The sequence below is a fragment of the Phocoena sinus genome, chromosome 11 (assembly GCF_008692025.1).
Source record: "Phocoena sinus isolate mPhoSin1 chromosome 11, mPhoSin1.pri, whole genome shotgun sequence".
Lineage (NCBI taxonomy): Eukaryota > Metazoa > Chordata > Mammalia > Artiodactyla > Phocoenidae > Phocoena > Phocoena sinus.
In genome coordinates, this window is record NC_045773.1 from 25,694,253 (window position 1) to 25,718,113 (window position 23,861).

At 43.9% G+C, this 23,861-nt stretch overlaps 1 protein-coding gene across 3 annotated transcripts in view; it reads left to right on the forward strand.

Annotated features, from left to right (window-relative positions):
- The window catches only part of PRICKLE2 (prickle planar cell polarity protein 2), a 343,030-nt gene that overhangs the window by 153,713 nt on the left and 165,456 nt on the right, over positions 1-23,861 (forward strand). Inside the window, exon 1 of one of the 3 annotated variants that reach the window (XM_032647663.1) lies at positions 17,529-17,827. The exons of 1 other annotated variant lie outside the window; for it this stretch is intronic. The gene's annotated coding sequence lies outside the window, so the exon portion shown is untranslated. Of the gene's footprint in view, positions 1-17,528; positions 17,828-21,809; positions 22,126-23,861 lie in introns of those variants that run through there. One more of the 3 variants, XM_032647666.1, reaches the window with a different exon arrangement.

The following is a 23,861-nucleotide window of genomic DNA, read 5'->3' on the forward strand; positions in this document are numbered from 1 at the left end:
TTTTTATTTTTAATTTTAAAGAACAGTAACTTGGTAAGCTTTTAATAACTATGTTTGCATAATTAAAGAAAAAGTATAAAAGAGGCACATTAAATTATTAATAGTTGTTACATTAGAAGGTGAATTTGGAGGGTGAGGACAAGGGAGGGAGGGACTCACTTATAGTTTATATACTTTATATTTAAAAAGCTCGTATTGCTTGTGTGATGAATTGACTAGACTAAAATGTAGAAAGCATTGAGGAAGCACACAACGTAAAACATTTAAAATAATAAAGACTGATTGAAGCTTATTATTTGCTTTATATTTTCAAAATTCATTCTAAAAGTTATATTGTATCAGTCAGATTTTTAAAATGGAATTTGGTGCATGAATGACTGGGGGTACTTTTGATCTCCTGCTTTCAGGATCCAGAATGTCTTCCCGTGGTACTTCCTTACAGCACGTGTTTGGTGGTCTTCATCACTGATGTAATTGTTCACATTAAACAGTACTTTTCATATGTATAAAATAAATATTTCTGTAGGAGAAAAGTTAGAAAAGTTTATCATCAGTATTGTGTAGTTTGGGAGCAGATACTCTGGAGCCAGAGGGACTGGGTTCAAATTCTGGCTCCATTGTATTCTAGCTATGTGACTTTTAGGTAGTTAGCAGATCTCTGTGTGTGCTTTCACTTCCTCATCTGTGAACTACATACTAGTACTGTCCCCAAAGGGTTGTTGTAGGGAGTAAATGAGTTTATTTATGGAAAGCATTTTGAAGCATTCATTATGTAAAGCACTTTATTTATGTAAAACATTGTATCAGTTTTCTCATGCTGCATAACAAAGCACTCCAAAATTTAGTAGATTAGAACAACAGTTCTTTATTTCTCATCATTCAGGCAGGCTGGGTGGGTCTTCTGGTCTGAGCCTCGTTGTCTGGGTCTGGATTGGACTACTGGATGCTTCACTTACGTGTTTAGTGCGATGGCATCTGTGACAACAGGAGCTGGGCTTGTTCACGTGGTTGTGGTCACAGGTTTCCTAACAGCAGCAAAAGAGCAAAGGCCAAATGTACAGTTGCTTTTCAAGCCTCTGCTTCAGTTACATTGACTAATATTTCATTGGTCCAAGCACGTCCTATAATCAAACCAAGCCCGTAGCCAGTATGGGAGAGTACTGGCAGAGAAATTATTTAGACCATTTTTGCAGACAGTCTACTTCAAGCACTGTACAAGTATTAGCTGCTACTATTACTATTTTTATTCTTATTAATATTAACTCTCCAGCAGAAAGCTACTAAAAGTAAAGACATATTGAAATAAAGCTCTTGACTGTATCTTCAGTTAGTCATTAGCAGTTGCCGTTTCCAAATATTGTGGGAGCCTCAAAAATTAATACTTGCAACAAGAGAGTTTTTAAGAGGAGCTTATTCTGCAGGGCTGAAATTATTGTTTTTGTTACAAACTGTAGCTGTCCCTACTGGTCTCCCTGGGAGCATTTTGCAGGTTATAAAATACAGCGATTACTATGGTAATCATATTGCAAGTATAAAATGGCTTTGACCTACTTGTTAAAATGCAGTGTGTATTAAAATAAAAACTGTGAGCTTAAAGCTAAATGAACTCTGAATAAAAACAGAGTAGCAAGACCAAAGTGCTGGAGACATCTTCAAAAGGAAAGGAGGGCGTTTGATAAAGAAGATGCGGTTTTCCTCATCATTTCCCCCTAGGTCTGATGACCTCCGGGAAATGACACCATCTCAGAGAGCACTTCTGTTCTCTGCCAGACTTGCGGGCAGAAAAATTTTTTTTTTAAATAATAAGAACTACCATTTGCAAATCCACATTGTACCAGTCACGTGCTAGGTCTTTTAAGGCGCCGTTTCACTTTCTCATCATGACACCTCCCCAAAGTAGGAAATATTATTCAGTGAAGAAACTGAGGCTCAGAGACAATAAATGACTTGCCCCAAGCCTGGGAATTCCTGTCTTCAGATGCCTGGATCACTAAGGACACGTGAATCAGGATACCTGAAAAACCTGTAAGAAATTGGTTACAGTTACACACATTGATCTGTACGTTGACATACTCATTTATTCAAGGAGTGTTGAATGTGTGCCTGTTGTGTGTTCGACAGCATGCTGACTGCTGTGTTGGTCAACAGGCAGGGCACCTGAGAGGGTCTTCTGAGGTCCAGGAAGGCTCCCCAGAGGTCAAAGATGTGTGGAGGATGAGTGGGTATTACTTGAGGGGAAAGGACTGAACTGGGTTTCAGGTAGCAGGGGCAGTAAGAGCGAGAAACCAGAGTACCTACAAACAGGGCAGTTTAGCTGGAGTTGGGGGATTATTTATTTATTATTACTATTTTTTTTTCGGTACGTGGGCCTCTCACTGTTATGGCCTCTCCCGTTGCGGAGCACAGTGCTCCGGACTCGCAGGCTCAGAGGCCATGGCTCACAGGCCCCAGCCGCTCCGCGGCATGTGGGATCCTCCCGGACCGGGACACGAACCCACGTCCCCTGCATCGGCAGGCGGACTCTCAACCACTGCGCCACCAGGGAAGCCCATGGGGGACAATTCTGATAAAGAAACTTGGCGCTGTAAGTCAGGGTCAGATCCTGAAGGTCTCTGTGAGTCAGGGTCCTTGATCTGCGGAGTTGTGAGCAGAGAGTGACGTGCTCAGATGTATCGTTGAGCAAGGTTATTCCAGACGCAGTGTGTAAAGTGGAATTGGGATGGGATGGCAGGAGCGGCAGGATCTCTGGCCATGAGTAAGGCTGGTGCAGCAGCCCAGGAAAGAGAGAATGGTGCCTGGACCAGGGCATGCGCGGTGGAGGGGCATTTAGAAGCTGTTTGGAAGTAGAGGGAATGGAGGAGTTAAGGATGCCATCGGGTGTCTGACCTAGGAGTCTGGGTAGATGGTTCCACTGGGGAAGAAAACTTGGAAGAGGGTGGTGATCCGTGGTGAGTGTGGTGAATTTTGTGTCTGTGGGACTTCCAGGCGCAGATACCCAAAAGGTAGTTAGGATGCGTGAGTCTGAACCTTAGGAAAGATCTCTGGGATAAAAAGGAGATCTGTGGTCATCAGCGCTCTCTAAGCCAGCACCTCTGTACTCTGCCCATCCTTCTTTCCCCTTGTTTGACTTTCTTTTGCCCCTTAGCACTTCTCATCCTATTTGCTGATTGTCTTTCTCCACTGCAGTAGAATATAAGTTCCACAGTGACTGTGTCTGTTTTGTTCACTGCCACATCCCCAGTCCCTAGAGCAGGGCCCGGCGCTGAACACATCAGTCAGCCAACAGAGGGTGATAGGTGCCACTGGAGAGAAGGGGAGTTGCTCAGCTCACCTTCAGAGCTGTACAAGAAGAGACCCCAGGAGAGAACCTCCAAGGACTGCACTAAAAGGAGGCACAGAGAAAGAGGAGCCTTCAAAGAAACCGGAGAAGATGCCTCCTCACTTTGCTCTGAAGCTCGCATGGCAAAATGTTTAGAACTTCCAAGTACTTAAAGAGTGTGGCTCTTGGGCACCTGATGATTTCTGCAAACAGTGGGCAGGATAGAGCCGAGTAGCTGACATGCTTCAGTTCCTTTGTTCTTTTTCTGTGTGTTCTTTTTCCTTTCCTGCATTTAAAAAAAAAAAAAAAAAAAAAAATCAGCCAAATGCAAGCATGGCTCTAGGTGAAGAGGGAGAACCATTAGTATGTTTAATTCAACAAGAGGCAAATTGACTTTATCTTGTGGGCCAGTTGGGATCGTTTGGGAGGAGCTTTTTCTTCCCGGGAGAGTTGTGTTGAGAAAGAGTCTGGGGCTGGCTCCAGGCCCAGCGGGAAGGAGTGCTTTAGTGATCAGTTAGTGGTATTTGCTGTGGAAGCTGTACGTGGGCAGTAACATAGCTGACAGACATTCTCTACCCTCCTCTAGAGAATCCGTTACTATGAGTAATAATTTTCCAGAAACACTTACATTTCATCTCTCACGCTATGCATTTACCAAATGTAAATCCTGCCTACCTCGTTCCCTGGTACTCTGCTTGGTAACTTGAGGGCCTCTGTTTGGTCTCATTAGCATAACTCACTGGGGAGTTGAATGAGGCCAGAGTGAAGGTTGACTTTTTACAGCCTGATCGTTTTTATGCTACCCAAGGAAGCTGTGACTCCATAGCTTATAAGTTCGAGCTGCCAGTTTTGTCCATAACTATTAGTTCTTTAGCATACGTAATTTTGAGACATAATCAGCCCCAAGTATTGCAATTATCAGAGTCATATTAACCGACCTGCTGATAATTACAGAAATGAAAAGAATGTACACATAGGTTAGCTGGTAAATTGAGGTCCCAGGAGCTCTAATTCCTGAAATTATCCAGGAAAGAAATCTGAAGGTGAAAGCTGCATGCTACAGATGGACCTTTAAGCGTTCAGTTATTTCAAATTTTCAATTCCATGGTGAAGGGCGATTGGGTCAGTAAAGATGAGTGATGCCATCTGATTTAACTTATTTTAGTTAATAATGTCTACATACTCCTCTCTTAGTGCTCATCATTTTCCTAGAGAAAGGTGATTCTTGAAATTCTCTTGGTGCCCCTCCAGAGGAGGGTAGAATATTCAGTGGACAGTGGTAATGGAAGGCTTCCTTTGGAAAACTCCTAATTCGGGTCTTCTAACAAGGAGACTAAACATCAAGCCCAGTGACCAGAAATATCGAGCTTTATTTACATCTAGATGGGAGGAGCAGCAAGAGAGTGTAAAATGCAAGGAGCCTGGAGACTTTTTCTTGGGCAGCTCATAGTAACTGATTAATTGCTTGACCCTGAGAGTTAAGTGACCCATGAGAGGTCACCTTGACTTGAGAGTAATGATCACCAATGAGAGTGATCTCGTTTAAGTCATTATTGAAATACAAATGGTTCTTTTGGATGCTAACGTATTATCCAAGTCAGTTCAGTCATAACGTGAATTTGACAGTGGTTTGCAATACCTCTCATCCGCTTATGTGTGGGGTAAGGGGTGGGGAACCCGACCATCAATCAGTAATGATTTAATAAGTGTCTACAATGGGCTCCGATAGGCCTATGTGAGAAATTCAGAAGATCCTTCAAGAGATGACTGCTATCTTCCCAATGCTGATTTCTGTGGAAGGGGAGGGAAGGAGAGGGGCCAGCAAACACAACATGCAACACTTCAGGACATATTCAGTGGTAGGCGGAGCAGTCGTTTATCCACGTGAAATGTCACATGAAGCGTTTGGGACAGCAGAATCAGCATGAGAAGGAGAGTGGTGATTTGGGGAAACTTGCAGTGGCCTGGCTTGCCCTCTGCGCGGAGTGGGGAGAGGCCTCATGGAGAAGGAAGGATTGAAGCGGGACCTTGGAGGACTGAGGGATCTAGGTTGCGTTTTCTGTGGCTGCACAGTGGATTACCACTAATTTAGTGGCCTCGGACAATAAATATATGTATTATCTCGTGGTGCCGTGGGGCAGGGTGTGGTTTTCTTCTTGGCTCAGATTCTCAAAAAGCTGAAATCAAGACGTTTTCATCTGCATTCTCATCTCATCTTCCGAGCTCATCGAGCTGTTGGCAGGATTCAGGACTTGCGGCGGGGCTGAGGTCCCTCTTTCCCAGCTGTCACCGAAGAGCTTTTCTTTTTCTTTTAATTTTTATAGGAGTATAGTTGATTTACAATGTTGTGTTAGTTTCAGGTGTACAGCAAAGTGTCTCAGTTACACATATACATGTATCCACTCTTTTTTAGATTCTTTTCCCATGTAGGCCATTACAGAGTATTGGGTAGAGTTCCCTGTGCTGTACAGTAGGTCCTTATCAGTTACCTCTTTTATACATAGTAGTGTATATATGTCAATCCCAGTCTCCCAGTTTATCCCTCCCCTACCTTATGCCCTGGCAACCGTAAGTTTGTTTTCTACATCTGTGACTCTGTTTCTGTTTTGTAAATAAGTTCATTTGTACCCTTTTTTTAGATTCCACACATAAGCAATATCATATGATATTTGTCTTTCTGTGTCTGACTTACTTCACTCAGTATGACAATCTCTAGGTCTATCCGTGTTGCTGCAAATGGCATTATTTCATTCTTTTTTATGGCTGAGTAATATTCCATTGTATGTAGGTACCACATCTTCTTTATCCATTCCTCTGTTGATGGGCATTTAGGTCGCTTCCATGTCCTGGCTATTGTAAATAGTGCAGCAGTCAACATTGGGGTGCATGTATCTTTTTGAAATCTGATTTTCTTCAGGTATATGTGTAGGAGTGGGATTGCTGGGCCATATGGTAGTTCTAGTTTTAGTTTTTTAAGGAACCTCCATACTGTTCTCCATGGTGGCTCCAGCAAGAGCTTTTAATGGCAACTTTTAAGTCCTTGCCGTGTGGCCCCCTCCATCTTCAAAGCCAATGACTAAGAATCTCTCTTACATCAATTGCCCCTCACCCTTTCAATCTGTGTGTCCAGGAAGATCCCAGTCTCTTTCAAGGGGTGATAGGATTAGGTCAGGCTCATTGAGGATAATCTCCTTAATTTAAGGTCAACTGATTTGGGACCTCAAATTACAGTTGCAAAATCCCTTCGCAGCAGCACCTAGGTTAGTGTTTGAAAAATTGAGAGAAGGCGTGTGTATTCCCCAGGGCAGGAGTCTTGGGGGCCATCTCAGAATTCTACCTCCTACATGGTTACATAGTAGGCATTACGTGTCCAAGCTGGAAACCAAAGTAATTATCAAAATTATATCTTCTAAAGTGGATTGCACGCGCAGCCTGGAATTGGGAGGAGGCCCTTTTAAAGGAAATGAACTTCAGAGTGGCCAGATGGTGATGTAGAATTGGAGGGGCCTGATTGGCTGGCTTGTTTCATGATCTAGGCCCAAACTACCTCCCTCTCCCTTTTTTCAGTCACTGGCAAACTCTCCTTTCTTGCCCTTCTTTCTTTTCATGCATACAGGCAGGCTTTCCCAGGAGTCCGGTTTCTCCATGGGCTGGATCTGCTGCTTAGGGGCATTTGGTGGTATCTGGAGATATTTGGGGCTATCATAACTATCAGGGATACTAGTGGCATCTAGTGGGTAGAGGCCAAGGATGCTGGTCAACATCCTACATGCACGGGACAGCCTCCAGAACAAAGAATTATCCAGCCTCCAGTGTCAATACTGCCAAGGTTGATTAGCTCTACAAAATGTCGCCTTCCTGCCACTCTCGGGTCTCTTTCAAGCCTGAATGTGCTTCTCTTGAATTTCATCTGCCTGAGTGTGTTTCTCCCCTTTTCGACCTCAAGGATTCCTCCTCATTCTTTTGAGACTTGCTGCTACCATCACCTTCTTGTGTTGGTCCAGGTCACTCACTCCACAGTACTTTTTCATACCCAGGGTACATCGCTCCGTGCTTTGTTTTATCAGTGTATGTATAACAGATCTGTCTCTCTCCCACGGACTGAGTTCCTCTTGAGTGTGGGTTGTGTTCTTTTATATCTATGTACCCAGAGCTCATTACTATAATGGCTTGTGTAAAGTAGGTGCTCAGTAAGTGTCAGGTGGACAGGTGAATGGATAAAATGTCTGAGCGCCTGAAAAGTTCGTAGAAGTGAACTACCATTAGTTCTCAGTTTCCCATCCCAGCTGCTTACAAGTTGTGTATAATAGAGGTAGGTTACTTAACTTTTCTGTGCCTCAGTTTCCTCCTTTGAAAAATGGGGATCTTCGTAGTTACTGCTTCAAAGGTCTGTTGCAAGGATTCCGTGAGAGAGTTCCTGTATAGTCAGAGAGTGGGAGAAGATGGGAGGGGTATTCATTTGCATAACGCTTCCTTGCTTTCCAAAAACAGTGGATGCAGGTGAGCATGGCTGAATGTGGCATACACCTCCAAAGTAATGTACCTGAAAGTGCAGGGCCAGAATGTTCCCATAACCACCAAGAAAAGAGATGTCAAGATTTAGGCCCAGAAAATGAAAATGCTGATACCTAGACCTCATATCCATACAGACTACCTCTGTTAGAAATGCTCTTAAGAGCTTGAGAGGCATCGGTTTCCCCTGCGAACTGGAAAGTTTGCCTTTTCAATTTAGGAATAGTAATCAAAGATAATATAAATATTTCCATTTCTTCCCTCCCCCAAATGTAATAATGAAGAGATTCTGTTCAATCTTTAGGTATCATTCATCAATTTTTCTAACGTACTTGATGATATAATGGAGAAGTAATGAATATATTAGTTTGGTTTTAAGAAAGCTTTAAAAATACAAGTTCTGGGCCCTATCCCAAACATAATGAATTTAAATTTCCAGGGTCGGGGTCCAGGAATCTGCAGAATTGACAAAATCGCAGATGGTCCTTACATACACATAGTCTGGCATTTGGAAACTAATGTACTTGGTGATACTTGGCATTAGGAAGCAGATTGAGAGTCCCAAATTCTAGCATGAACAGGGATGACGGGCTGAATTAAAAAATAAAAAAAGAACAGACCTGAACTTGGAGCCAGAAACCCAGCTACCCAGGTGTAGAATAAAGTAGATAGAGTCTAGTGAGAGATGCGTGAAGGGAAAAGAAAAACAAAAACCTACATTTATACAGGTTTTGGTCAACAGCTCAGTGAGAATCAAATTAATATGATCTTAGAAGCACCGAATCGGGAACGAGAAGGGCATAAACCCACCCTATTCTGCCCTGGACAAATCATGCTTGAAAGCTTTTCGTTATTAAGAACATTTTAAAACATAATCAGAAGTAGAAAGAATAGTGCAATGAATCCCTGTGTAATAGATTTAACAGTTATCAAAATTTTGCTACATTTCCTTCATCGATCTCTCTTTCCTTTGGCTTACGGTTCCTCCCTCTTTCCCCCTCTCCTTTACTATTCTCCTCCCTAAGTATTCGAAAGCAAATCTCGGACATCATGTTATTTTAACCTTACATACCTAAACAGGTTTCTGTAAAAAGCATGGATATTTTCTTACGGGACCATATCTCACCGAACAGCACTGACAATAATTCCTCCTCATTTAATTGAGGTGTCACATTTTTAAGTGGCTGGGATGTAAAAGGGTTGGTTTGAAGCCATGTCCCATGAGGAACCGTGCATAGAAGGAGGTTGATAGAAGATAAAGACTCAGGGTTTTGAAAGACACTGAGTGGAAGAGTTAGCTGGCCTGGCTGTCTGTGATCCACATTGGTGGCGTATCGGCTGCCAGCTTACTGTAAGCAAGAACTTAATCCAGGATCCAGCTGTCTACTGATGAACTGAACTGCCTCAGGAGTTTTCTCTCGTGCAGGGGTGGAGCATGAGATACAACTGAATGGTTTATTTCATTCATTTTGTGAATGGTTGTCAAGTGTCTGCCGTGTTAGGTGCTGAGGATTGCTGTGCAGAATAAGAAAGATACAATCCCTTCCCTCATGGAGCTTCCAGTTTCTAGCGCTGTTTCCCAGAACGTGAGATGGCTTGGGATGGTCCAGAATCCATTAATTAACTAACATTGAGTTACACGGTTAAAAACAGTTCTCTTTTCAGTGTTCTTAACTTTGTAAGTACATCAACAAGGAGATCTCATTTGGGTGCTAGAGTTGGCACTTCTCTAAAACTTGATCATCTCCCTTTTTAGTTGAGAAGGAACAACGTCATGGTCATAACCTTTGGCACACCACAGTTCCTCAGTAACTGTTTTTAGAGTAATTTTTAAAACATCTTTACAAAAACAAAATAACAGGAAAATGCTTAATACAGGAATAATTAAAGCCAAAGTGATACAAGGGATGTTTTTAACTCGGGTTTTTGTTTTTCACTCTTTAGATTTGCATACAGTAAAATTTACTCTTAGGTTTACCGTTTCGTGAGTTTTTACAAATACATCCAGTCATGTAACCAGTGCCCCAACCAAGATACAGACCAGTTCTCTATCACCTTCTAAATTTTTCTCAATCCCACCTTCCATCTCCAACCCTTGGCTTTCTGTGCCTGTAATTTTGCCTCTTCTGGAATGTCACATGAGGCAGTCTTTTCAGTCTGCCATCTCTCTCTTCACACTGCGTATTTGTGATTCATCCATCTTGTTGCTTATGTTTGGTCCTTTTACTCACTGGGTCGTATTCCATGGTCTGGATGTCCCACAACTTGTTTATTCAATATAAATAGTAATATAAGGCACATTCAATATGACATACCAGGAACACGGTATTTAGTAGAAGCAGATTTAGCAGAAATCCTGAAGGTGGTGTGCAAATGAGTGAGTTTTGTGGGGAAAAACTAATCTGACCAACTTATGCGTTAAAGGGTTGTTGTTGGTGGTTCATCTTTGTTTTTTGTTTTTGGCTACGCTGCACAGCTTGTGGGATGTTAGTTCCCCAACCAGGGATTGAACGTGGGCCCTTGGCAGTGAGAGTGTGGAGTCCTAACCACTGGACCGCCAGGGAATTCCCAGTTGTTCATCTTCTAATATCTTACCCAAGCCTTCAACAAAGTGTTTGATTGAAATATAAATAGGTTTCCTATCACCTTAAGTCAGAACATATTTTTGGGGGCCTCCAGGTAAACCCAGTGATCTCCAGAGCATTCTCTTCACATTCTCTCAATCATTTATTTTCATTTGTTCATTTCCCCCCTCCCTCCCTCCCTTCCTCCCTCCCTTCCTCCCTCCCTTCCTCCCTTCCCCATCTCCTCCCCCTAATATTTCACTGGAGTTTATGTAACTGAATTAATTAGACCTATTTCTCAAGGAGTTGGTTTTCCATAGAATTCACTTTGCAGTTAGCATGACAGAAGAGCTGGCATATTAATCGAATGCTACAATTTGTTCTTTGTATCTGAATCAGGCTGGGGTTGGGCTTTCTGCTTATCAGTTGTCCCTTTATACCATTCTGTCCTTCGCAGGGAATGAGCCAGGATTCTTTGTGATAGGACCGGGTGATGGTTGTGAGTGTTGATAGATAGGGTGTGGAAATGCTTAACAGGGACAGAGTCTATCTCCTTAGTTAGTGTTACAGAGTCCCCAGGATATAAAGTGTCTTATGAAAATAAATAAGAGCTTTTCTTTTCCTTTCTTTGGCTGATGATATCGGTACCATTTAACCGAATAAAATGATAAAAATCTTTGTTCTTTCTTAAATAACCTGTTAATTGCTGTTCTCTGTATTTTATTCACTTGGTATTTCTGAAATATATTCATTTTATAGACATTTCTGTCCCCCGGTGCATTTTAAATCCTCAAGCATACTCAAAGTATATATATTTTATGTAGTTTTGTGTGTGTCTAGTGGGGTGGGAGGGATGCTCTTTGTAGCTAACCAGGAGATCAAAGTATGTAGCTTTCTCCATTTAGTCTGTTTGCTGCAGAATACAAAGGCTGCTAAAGGATTTGAGTGCATATCTTAAAAGCTCATCAGAAATATTCCAAGCTCTAGATTTTTTTTTTCTCTCTCAGCAACATTTCAGATGTGGAGGTTCTCCTCGGTTGCCCCTGCTAGTGTTGCTGAATTTAAAAAGGAAGAAAGAAAGATCTGTTCTGTTTTCTCATCTGTGGAATGAGGGGGTTGGACTAGATGGGAGATGTCAGATTTATAGCACTAGTGCTGTCACTCCTTCTCCATCCACATGACAGACATCACTAATCAATCACAGCATGCTTTCCTGCCATATGTAGCCTCAGACTTCTTATCAAATCGCACTCCAGGAATCCACTACTAATCAATCAGTGTTAGCCCAAGAGATGAAATCTATTTGCCGTTGTGAAACATGATGGGGTTTAGTCTCTAGTGCAAACTTAGGATGGTTTATAAATGTCAGATCACCACTGCATGGTAGCAGGAAGATGTTGGAGGGCATGGGCAGTTTCAAGTGAAGAAGATTTCAGATCACTACGTTTATGCTCTTTGAAGGCAGGCATCATGTTTTATTCATGGTTTTCCTTGTTTACCCAGCCTATAAGGCAAACCCTTTCTCTTAGTAGACATTAGATCCATGTTTGTTAAATGATGCATGAAGAAATGAATGGAAAGCTTGGCCTCGGCCAATTCTTCCCTCTCTAGGACTGCACAGTTCAGTGCTTCTTCCAAAGGGCAGGTGCAACCATTGCCATTATTGAATTTCTCTACTTTAATTCAGGCCATTCCTACAGATTGGCTATATCGCTCTGTGTTCTTACCTGCTGAGCATTGGCAGGACCCAGCAACTTGGCATCATTGGTTGGACTTTACAAGTTCCCTCTCCATCCATTGTCCAGGTCATTCATAAACTTGTTGAGTAATACTGAGGAGGGTCCAATCTTTCCCTGCTGGACTCTGAATTCTTTCAACTTGATTTGTGGTTGGGAATCTGAAGGTTTCATGATAAAGAGAAGAATTCTGTCACGTTTTTGGGATTTATCACAGAAGAGAATCACATATTTGACATTTAACATATGCAGCCTTCATTAATTATTTTGGGAGAACTGTATTTTAAGTTTCTTTATTAAAAGGACCAGATTGGATAACTCTTTAAATTTTGATAGCATGATAATGTTACTTTTGCAGGGTAGATTCAGTAAATATTCAATGGTCTTCAAGATAGTTTCATGAAAATAGGCTGAAGCCTCTGTCTTCTTCAGCTTTCAGAAGAAAATCACCTTTTGAAACAGAAGGCAGGGCTTCCCTGGTGGCGCAGTGGTTGAGAGTCCGCCTGCCGATGCAGGGGACATGGGTTCGTGCCCTGGTCTGGGAAGGTCCCACATGCTGCGGAGCGGCTAGGCCCGTGAGCCATGGCCGCTGAGCCTGCGCGTCTGGAGCCTGTGCTCCGCAACAGGAGAGGCAACAACAGTGAGGGGCCTGCGTACCGCAGAAAAAGAACAAAAAAAAAACAGAAGGCATTTTTTTCCCACCCAGGCACTGCATTTCATCTAATAATAACACGAGCTACTCATTTAGTAAATATCAATTTTAGGCCAAGCATTCTGCTAAATGCTTTACATTTATTATCCCTAAACCTCAAAACAACCCCAGGACTGGTGCTGTGAATTCCATTTTACAGATGAGGTGAACGAAGCTTGGAGAAGTTACATAATTTGGCCAAAGTCACTAGGTGATAGGTGGCAGTACTGGGATTTAAAGCCAAGCCTAACTCTAAGGTGTTTCCTCCGAAGGGTACCAATTCCCTCAGTGTAGATGTTACCCCTTCCAGGAAGCCTTCCATCAGGTACCACTTTTCTGCAAGGCTGGTTGAGATGTTCGTCCTCTGTGTTTCTGTAGTCGTTTATGCTCCCTTAGGATGACACTCTCGATCTGTTTATCTGCTTCCTCTACCACCAGTGTCAGATTCCTGAGGACAGGGGCTTTGTGTTTCTGTTGTTTGTTTTTTGTGTGTGTGTGGTTTTTTCTGCCGCTTTTGTTTAACGGCTGAATGAATAGTTTTCCCAGGAGTCCTCTGCCACTTCACCTTGGTACAGAGAAGCCATATTAATGTACAGCTAGGCCTGTAAGAACCTTCTATAGTTCAGAATTCATTATATTTGGGGATAAAAGAGCTAAGGAAATATAGTCCAGCTCGAAATGTGGAATGGCACAGTTGCCTCTCTCTAATACTACTAAGTGCCTTCCACTTAACTCTGTCATTGCATTATCAAACTGTTTCCCTTTTCCTCAGTTCAGTTTTTTATTAACTGTACTTTTATGAGTGATTAATACATGCAGATGTTCTTATGTTTATCCTGCTTGAGATGCCCTGTGCTTCTTGAATCTGAAGATTCATGAGTTTTATAAATTCTAGAAAATTCTTAGCCATTATGCCTCTTCTGAATGTCTCTTCTCTCCCAATGGGACACCTATTAGACATATGTTGGCCCTTCTCAGTGTATCCTCTGTATCTTTTAACCTCATTTTCGTATTTTTCACCTCTTTATCCCTTTGTGTTTCTGAGATCTGTATTTCTCTCTTCAGCAGTATTTAGCCTTCTGTTTCACCTCTCCATTCAGTTTGCAATTTTAATGACTCTGTGGGGAGAGAGAGGCATCGTGTCTTTTGTTTTTAAGAGTTTCATTTATAGCGTTTTTGTGTTTAACTGTTTTAAATTTTATTAATGTTCTTTTCCAAAATGTTGTTTTACGACCTCTAACTCTTGAGCCTCTGATCCTCATGCTTGTTGACTTGCGACCTTTGACTCTGTGTTTTGTAATTTACTATTGGGAGCTCATGCTTTGCAGGGCCAGTTTTAGCCCAGGTTTCAGGACTGACTCTCCAGGGCAGTTTTTCATTTCTTCTGTGGGGGAATTCTTGGCATATCGTGAACAGGACCAAATTTTATATTAATTGTTCATTTGGAGTTTTCTGATTCTGCCTTTGGTTATTCATACTCCACTCTCAAGAAAGGCATAGGCCTAGCGTTTCTAGTTCTCAACTTAAACGTTTCCCTCCTGCTCAGAACACAGATAGAAAGACAAGTTTCCTTGGGTTGGTTGACAATTTTTCTAATCCGTTTGTTCACTGAGGGTGCAGTCCTCAGGGAGCATTCCTGGTTTTCTGTAGGGGTCTACTAACAACTTCCTGCTTCTCCTTGTTCCAAGGCCTCATATTCTGTCCTGCTTGGGCATTCAAATCCTAGCCCCTAGGGAACTAAGACAAACCATTCCCCTGTTGCCAGCCACCTTCCCTTCTACCTCAGAGCCCCAGCATGAGTTTGTATGCTCATCATTCTTGTTTTTAGTTACCTCTTTATTTCTACCACCTGGGTACTCTCTTAATTGTGAGTCAGCTAAGCCCTTAAAATAATTTTTGTTATATTTTACCTAGCATATCTAGGGTCTTTGAAGGGTTGGAATTTTCAGGCTGCATCATTTGCCATCTTGCCAGAAATAGGAGCTTATTACAAGTTCATAGTAAAATAATCAAATAACACACAAGAATATATGATGAAATATTAGTCTCCTTTCCATCTTCGACCTGCTTAGTTCTCAAACCACCTTGCCAGGTATAATAACCTTTATCATTTTCTTAGGCATAGTTTTAGAAGCATTTTATGCACATAGAGCATACATATGTGTATACAACACATGGAGATTTATTTATTCAAGCAGGGATATATTTTACCTTCTGCCCTGTACTTACTAATGTATTTTGGAGTTCATTGTTTATTAGTGCACTTAACTCTGCCTCTTTTTTCTCATAACAGTATAGTATTCCATGGAATAGATGTACCATAATTTTACCATTTCCCCTGTTTTTATTGGATGATCATCTTCAGTTTTTGTGATATTATAAGCTGTCCTACAATAAACATTCCTGATCATATGTCTTTGCTGAGTATCATTTAACATAATTCTCTTTGTCTCTTTCTCTGTCCTGTCCCCCACCCTGCAGTGGTTAATTTTATGTGTCAAGTTGACTGGGCTAGGGGATATCCAGATAGCTGGTAACATTATTATATTTTTTTAAATACATTTATTTATTTAATTTATTTTTGGCTGCATTGGGATTTCGTTCCTGCACGTGGGCTTTCTCTAGTGGTGTGCGGACTTCTCATCGCGGTGGCTTCTTGTTGCGGAGCAGGGGCTCTAGGTGCGTGGGCTTCAGTAGTTGCAGCATGCAGGCTCAGTAGTTGTGGTGCGTGGGCTTCAGAGCACAGGCTCATTAGTTGTGGCGCATGGGCATAGTTGCTCTGTGGCACATGGGATCTTCCCGGACCAGGGCTCTAACCAGTGGCCCCTGCATTGGCAGGCGGAGTCTCAACCACTGCGCCACCAGGGAATCCCCCGGTAACATTATTTTTGAGTGTGTATGTGAGGGAGCGTCCAGAAGAGATTAGCATTTGAATCAGTGGACTTCCTACAGAGGAGTCTTCCTGACCAATGTGGGTGGGCGTCGTCCAATCTATTGAGGGTATGAATAGAGCAAAAAGGTGGAGGAAGGATCAATTTGCTCTCTCTGCTTGAGCTGTGACTTCCGTATTTTCCTGCCTTCAGACATTGGCACTCCTGGTTCTCAGGCTTTTGGAGTGGGACCGGGACTTGCACCACTGGCACCCAGTTCTCAGGCCTTTGTACTCAGACTGCATTATAACACCAGCTTTCTTGGTTCTCCAACTTGGAGACTACGGACCATGGGACTCTTCTATCTCCATAACCATGGGTGCCAATTCCTATAATAAATCTCTGCATCTCTCTCTGTCTATCCTACTGGTTCTGTATCTCTGGGAAACCCTAATGCTCACTCCCACTCACTAGGAGTTGGTGACCTCAGCACCTTGCACGGGACCTGAGTCTGAGTCGGCACTGAATTCACATCTGTTTTGTGAATGACTAATACTCACCAAGAAGCCAAACCAGCAGTCAGACCATCCCAAACCCCCAGGAAATGTATTTTTTTTAATTTAATTAATTAATTTGGCTGCTTGGGTCTTTGTAGCAGTGCATGGGCTTTCTCTAGTTGTGGCGAACGGGGACTACTCCTTGTTACGTGCAAGGGCTTCTCACTGCGGTGGCTTCTCTTGTTGCGGAGCACAGGTTCTAGGTGTGCAGGCTTCAGTAGTTGAGGCTTGTGGGCTCTAGAGCGCAGCCTCAGTAGTTGTGGCGCACGGGCTTAGTTGCTCTGCGGCCTCTTCCCAGAGCAGGGCTCGAACCTGGGTCCCCTGCATTGGGAGGCGGATTCTTAACCACTGCGCCACCAGGGAAGTCCCAGGAAATGTATTTTGAGTTCATTAATAACACTAGCTCTTGACTGTCCAATAGTCTGTAGCTGACTGGGCACATCATGTGGTCCAGATATGAGCTAATACCATCTTTACAACAAGCTTGTGAGATGGGAGATTTCACGATCATGCTTTACAGACAAGGAAACTATGGCACAGGTTATATAACTAGTAAGAGGCGGAGGCTATCACTGAAACACCTGGCCTCTTGAATACTGCCTTTTAATTAACACTGGTCACAGCTAACATAGGATGTATCATTGTTCGTTCCTTTGTTTATTCATTCATTTATTCCGTCCGCAAGTATTTACTGAGAGCTCACAGTGTTCCAGGCAGGAAGTAATAACGCTGTGATGAGGAATGGAAACATCCCTGCTGTGGTGGACTTTGCAGTGTAACGGGAGAGACAGATTAAGCAAAACAAAACAAAACAAAACAAAAAAAACAAGTGAAACTATGATGAGTGCCGGGGAAGGGGATAATAATGGGGAGAATTTAGAAGCACCTAGCTGCGGGGTTCTTCCCATCACTAGAGGGTCTCCAAATCTGTGATAAATTGGATGAGCCTTGAGGGACGAGTAAGATGGAAGGGGTGAAGGCCAAGGGCCAGCCTGTTCCCTGCCTTCCGTGTGTATTCTCCTGTACACCATAATTTTGCTTTTGCAGCCACTGCCAGCTCTGGGAACCTCCACGTGCAAGGGCCACAGGGCCCGTGTCCTTCTGCTTCTGAGGAAAGGTGGCTGAACCCCCCGCCCCCACCCCCACCATCAGCCTTTTCTAATTTTAAAGCAGTAGCTCCCTTGATTGAAATCTCAATTTGGGAACAGGCCTAGGATTGGCCTGGAGCTTGGGATTTTCACCAATAAGCGCAGCGGTAGGTGGGGAGGCGTCCCTTTAAGCAGCTGGGAGGCAGCCTGGAGAGCTGGAAGCGTCCCTCCTGGGGACCTGAGCGATTTTCCTGGATCCAGAGCTGCGCAGGGAAGCAGCTGCCACCACCGCGCCCCGGGAATGTCACCTCCCTTGCGCGGAGCCCCTGCAGGGCCCCCTCTGGCTCCGGGCAGTTGGCGGCCGACGCCCCGCTGGTCTTTTTAGCCGCAGCCGCATCCCCTGCCCCTGGGTCTGCGGCCCCTTCCCCCCAGCCCCTTAGTTCCCGGCGGTGGAGGCGCCGCAGCGGCGAGCGATGCAAGGCTGAGCCGGGTAAGTGGCCCCCCAGGGCCAGGGCGCACGGAGGGGGCACTGGGGCGCGGGTGCTCGTGGTTCTCAACACCCTCTCTGGGAAAGGGGGCCTTAAACTGGGACAGTAACCTCTGAGAGAGATGCGCCTTGCCACACAGACACTGGGGAGGTCATGAGCTATGGGGAGGGGGCCTTGGGGTCATTTTCTTCTGAGCGTCTCCCAGCTTTTGCGCACTTGATTAACCAATAATAGCAACAGTATCACGAGACAGGGATCATGTTGTTACTGTATTAGGACTTCTTCGAGGGAAACATTTAAACGTCCCTGAGCTTGCTTTTTAAACAGCCTTTATTCTCTTACAGTTCATTTCCCTCAAGTACTTAAAATGTATGTATTGTTAATGACCTACTTATTTATTTCCCTTACACTCTCAAAAAATGTTTCATGTCTCCAGGAAGGTCTACTTTAAAATATTATGTGTTTCTCCCCACATTCCTCATTGCTCGTTTTCCTAGAACTTAAAAAATTCCTTGCTTTTCTCCTTGGTGGATATCTGTAATTAAGCAGCTCTGAAATTTGTTCATTTATTCTCTCTGAATTGGGGGTGGAAGTAGGGGAGAGGCCCCCCTCTCCTGGCCTTCCTAGCTCTGAGAAAAGAGTCTGGGGGATGGGGAAAACTGTTGGGGGGAGTTCATTGGAACCCTGCTCTCCCAGGATTGCAGATGTACCCTCTTGGCTGTTGGGAGACTTAACCTGAGATCATGCAAAACTGGGGTGCCTAGGCAGCTGTATCCTGGGAAATTTTAAAACCAAAATAATCTGTAGGGATTGGGCTGGGGGAGGGGTAAGGTTTATTTAAAAGATGCCTTTTCAGCGTCCTCCCTCTCCCCAGTCTGTTTGCTCATGTGTACCTACCTAAGGAAGAAGTTGGAAGCCTAATGCAGAGGGCCAGTGGGTTGGTTGTTTTTGTTTGTTTGTTTTTTGGGTTTGGTTGTTGTTGCTTTTGAAGATGAAGCTGCTGGGCTGCTGGAAGAAAAGCCTTCCAGAATTGGAGCAAAGTCTGATGCATGGATTGCCCAAGTCCATTTCCGCCCATATTAAATTATTTTGGCTCGTAGCAGCCTTCATTTTGCTGGATTACCTCTATTTGCAGTTGTTTGGGTGTTGTGTGACTCATTTGTATACTTTGGGTTCCCTGCTTTGTGCAAACAGATGTTTTTATCTGTGCAACTAGTTGAGTAATTAGAGAGATGGACACAGCGCTGTATGTACAGACAGAACAAATACCACTTGGGGAGGATTTGGGCCTTTCCTTTTTCAAATCATCACTTGCCAAATCTTCCCAGCCGTTGGGCAATTCAGATGAAGGTGTCAAGGGAGCTGAGCAGTGAAGAATTTATATGTACAGCTAATTCTGCTCATCTTACAATAAGACATCTTCCCATGGGGCCAAAAAGTGGGGGTGTGGGGAAAGCTTAGAAAAATAATGCTGTGTTCTTAGTCACTGACTACCCAGCTCTCCCTGGATTTCTGAGAACCTGCCAGGAGAAACTGTTGACTAGATGGAAGTTTCAAGAAATGCTGAACAGAAATCAGTACAGGCCCTCCTTGAGCGACTTTTATTTCTGTTTGGAGGAAGGGAACACTTTGTTAGAATAACAAATCGTGGCTGCTTTTCAAGAGCAGAAAACAGTTCTTGTTCCGAAGGCAAGATTCCTTTTTAAGAGTGTGAATCATTTGGCTTAGGTTTTTTGCTTTTTTTCTCTCTCTTGCGGTGGAGGCTTGGAGATGATTAAATGTCTTGTCTGCAGGAAATTACCAGGAGATTTGAGTATTTTCCTGAATCAGCCTCAGATGGTACACAGCTTTGGGTGTAATACAAGAAAGCTCTGTTACCAGGCAATCTTTCTGCAGTGATACCCTCAACCTCTCCCAGCCTTTCAAGCTTCTCCCTCAACAAGACTTTTCTTTTTTTATTTTTGGGGTTGGGCTTCCATTTGAGAAACTGAAATAACTCTCTCAGTCCCTTCATGAGCTTTTTAAGATGGAACTTATTTTTGAGACAGTTTTATCGAGCCCACTTCCCCATTGGCCTCCTCCCACCAGCCTTAGCAGGAAAAGCTCTTGGCTCCTTTATCCAAGATTTCCTTTAAGCCCGGATTGTTATCCGTAGGGACACAGATGTCTCAAGGAATGAGAGGCAAAGGTTTGAACTAGCACTCACCAATTTGGTGGTGACATTTATGGTCTTTGCAGAGAAGGCAGAGTGATTCTGTGCTGCGTTTACCCCCGACGTGAAGATCGGGCAATTAAAAGGCGTCCAGGGACAACCGGGGGGGTCCAGTGTCCTGCTTTGTGTAGTGCTTACAGAGATCTGCCATTTTCAATAATTTTGGAAAACCAAATCTTAGAGACGCTCTGCTCCCCAAGCTAGATTTCTGAATCTTTCCTGAAAGGTACCTGGTCACGTGAAGCACCTCCTAGCCGTGTAATCAAATAGGAGAGCTCTGGGTGCATATAAACTCAGCGTGATGTTCCGAGTCAGTGAGAGGAAGCAGAGGGAATAATTTTTTTCAGCTACCAAAACACAGAATGGCAATCCTAGTTGAATCTAATGAAACTTGATGGAAATTGTATGGAGAGTTTAAATGTAATGTTCCAAAAGAGTTTCTTTGCTTTTTAAAAAATTTTTTTTCTCAAAATCTAAATGGCAAGGGATTCTTTCCCAAGATGCTTAGCATTTGATTACCATGCAGTTTTCTGTTTGTTTGTTTGTTTTTTGGGGTGATGTTCTTTTTTCATATCCTGCTGCTTTGTGTGACAAGCAGGGGAAGACTTGTTTTTGCAAAGATTGTATCTGGATGTCTTCCAAAAGATACAGAAGATGGAGGGGCGCTGGAGGGAACAGATGGACGCAGGTACTGTGGGACTCAGTGTCTGGGAAAACTCATGAATGATTTCCCTACAAGTATAGCCCAGAGGCTTTTGAGAATTGCTTCGTGTTTGACTTTTACCAGCCAGCTTGTGTATAGAAATCATCATACCCATCACGAAGGTCTTCCTCCTCCCAAAGCACCTTCCCAGGCAAGATGCCAAACATCAGGGAGTGTGTACGTGACATTGCTTATCACGTCTTTGGAAGTTTGCCTTGTACTACTTTTTCTTTAAAAAAAAAAAAAAAAAGAAGTGACTACTTGATTTCTTGGTAGCATTAACAAAAGATTCCTTTGCATTCACCTAGGCGGCTGTAATTACAAAACCTTTAGTTTTTCCAGTGGTTGAGGCTTTGTTAAGGCTTTTGAGGATAAGTGAATGTCTATTGAGCTGGATTTCAGGTGAATTCTAATTTTGAGCCCCTCGGACTGTCTGGCCTGGAGAAAAGGTCTCATATTAGCATGTTATACTTGATGATAGCAGTAAATAGAATGATAGCTATTAACTTACTGAGTCTTTGCCAAGTACAGACTACGTGTCTTATCAGTCTTTCTTAGACTTTCCTGCACGTAAGAATATTCTTCAGAGAGTCTGCTTCAGGGGGTATGTGTGACACCTAGAAATCTGCATGTGAAGAAGCATCTCAAGTGAGACCTTGGACTCTACCTTGAGACACACTTGGCTTTTCCTTTCTGATCGCTTAAAATCCTCACAGTAACCCTGCGGAGTAGGTGCTGTTATCATCCCTGTTTCACGGATGAGGAAGGGTAGGCTCAGAGAGGTGCCGTAACTCTTCTGGGTCACACAGCTACTCAGTGGCCATGCGGGGGACTGGAACCTGTGACTGTCCAACCTCTGTATACGTGGAGCTCACGCTTATGCTTCTGGTGGTTGTGTGGTACAGTTTGGACCTAGTGACCCCTCCCCACAACTCTCTCTGCTGCACCCTTCCCTGTGACGTTGGCACGCAGTACGCAGCTGCAGTCCGCGAGGGCCCCTCGTGGCAGGATGCAGGAGGGCTGCATGGGGGTGCAGGGGGTTCACGTTCATACTGGAGAAGCATCTGATTAATTTGCCTTGAGTTCTCTAACTGCTGAACCAAGATGACTCAAGGTCAGATTGATTTACTTCTGAGGTGCTTTCGAGTCCCCCAGCTTTTGGAATTCTTCATGCAGGTCTGTGTCCTTCAGTGGGTCCTTCCACAGTCCCCAGTGTCACCTCTTTCCTCCTCTCCAGACACCTGCCCTCAGACTCCTCCGACAAGACCCTTCACAGTTCACACGCCCCACAGGGCTGAAGCCTCTTCCTCGTGCCCGTGACCTGAGCCCACCTGGAGTCCATCTTTTTCCTCCATCTTCTGCGTCAATTAACACCCTCCCCCCAGGTAGATTCCTGCGGAAAGCAAATACCAAGGGAAAGTTGTAAAGAAAGGGGCAGAGGCCAGGAGGAACCTCATTCACGCCTCCTGCTTGATTCCCCCTTGGCCTGACCGGATTTCTCTTGCTTCTGGGCTTATGAACCGGGGCTGATTTCTCCTGCTTAATTGCTGCAGGATTGTGATACAGGACAAACCACTTAACCTCGTGCACTTTGCCTCCATTATCTGTTAAATGGAATGTTCGTGTCAGCCCTTTCTCCTTTGGGTACAAGTGACATAATGTCTGTGGAAACACTTTGGACTTTGTTCAGACACATTTTGAAGACGTGATCCTGTTGCCTTCTAGCAACGAATGGTTCCCCTACGGTGTTCTAGGAAACACCTGTTGGGCAAATGGTTCTTCCAAACAAGAAAGCAAAAACATGGTTCCATGTGTATTTGAAACATGCGATACCCTACATCTCTTTTTGGAGGAATCACAGTTCGTACTAGCATATTAAAGGCTCTGAGCCCTGGAGTAGGGAAACCTGTTTAACTATGAGTTTGCGTCTTCCATGCTAATATGACCCCAGAACGCTTTTGCAGCCTGAGTTGTTAATGTGCTGCAGTAGGCGCTTGGGGGGAAGCTGCTACGCGTCAGGATGTCAGCTCTTCTATTTATTAGCCTTTACACAAGTCAGTACCTCTCTGAACCTCATTTCCTTCTCTACGAAATGGGAATGATAATGAGACCTACCCTACAGAGTTTGGGGGATGGTTAAATAAATTAAGCGATGCGGAGGTTGCCTTCCACCTGCCAGGAACATTTGTGTGAGTGCATCGTTCCCGCCTCGCTGTGGTTTTATTCTTGCTTCGGCAGGTTTAGGTGTATCCCATTGCCGCATCTTCCTCTTGCCTCGGTCTCCTTTTCTCCTCTCCTTTTCATCTTTATTCGCTCCCTTGCTGACATCATCCAGTCCATGGCTTCACGCGATGGCTCACAGATTTCCATCTTCAGCCTGGACCTCACTCCTGAGCTCCAGACTTACACACTGAACTCTTTTCTCAGCGTCTTCGTTAGGTGTTCATTGAGCTTCTCAAACCTGATGTGTCAGAGCACAACTGCAGATTTATTCTCCTCCCCGAGCCTTTACCACATTGGGCAGTGGCACTTCCAGGCACCCCCGTTGTTTGAGCTACAAACTTTTGGCATATTTGTTCTTTCTCTTTTCCACACACTGCCATGTCCCATCCCATGGAAGTGAGTCTTTTCAGCTCTATCTCAAAAATATATCCGACACTGGACATGGGGGAGGGAGAGGGAAGACTGACGGGAAAGGGGCTTGAAGTCATTTCCTTGGGTACAAAAATGCTTTACATTCTCGGTAGAGTGTGGGTTTCATGGGTAGAGGCATCTGTCAAAATTGGTCAGGCTCTACACATAAGATATGCATTTTGCTGTATGTAAATTACACCTCAATGAACTATATGATAGAAAAGAGTTTTATCCCAGATGGAGCGCTGCTCATCATCTCTACAGGCACAACTTTAGTATGTGTGACCATCGTTTCTCACCTTGATTACCCAGTAACCTTCCCCAGTACCGAGTGTTTGTAAAGCTTAACTCGGATCATACCCCTCCCCTATGTAACATCTTCCAGCAGCTTCCCATTGCAATACGAGTAAAATCCAAACACTTCACCGTGAACTGCGGGATGGCCCCCTCCACGCCACCTTAACAGAGCTGCCCCTTGTCTGCTCTG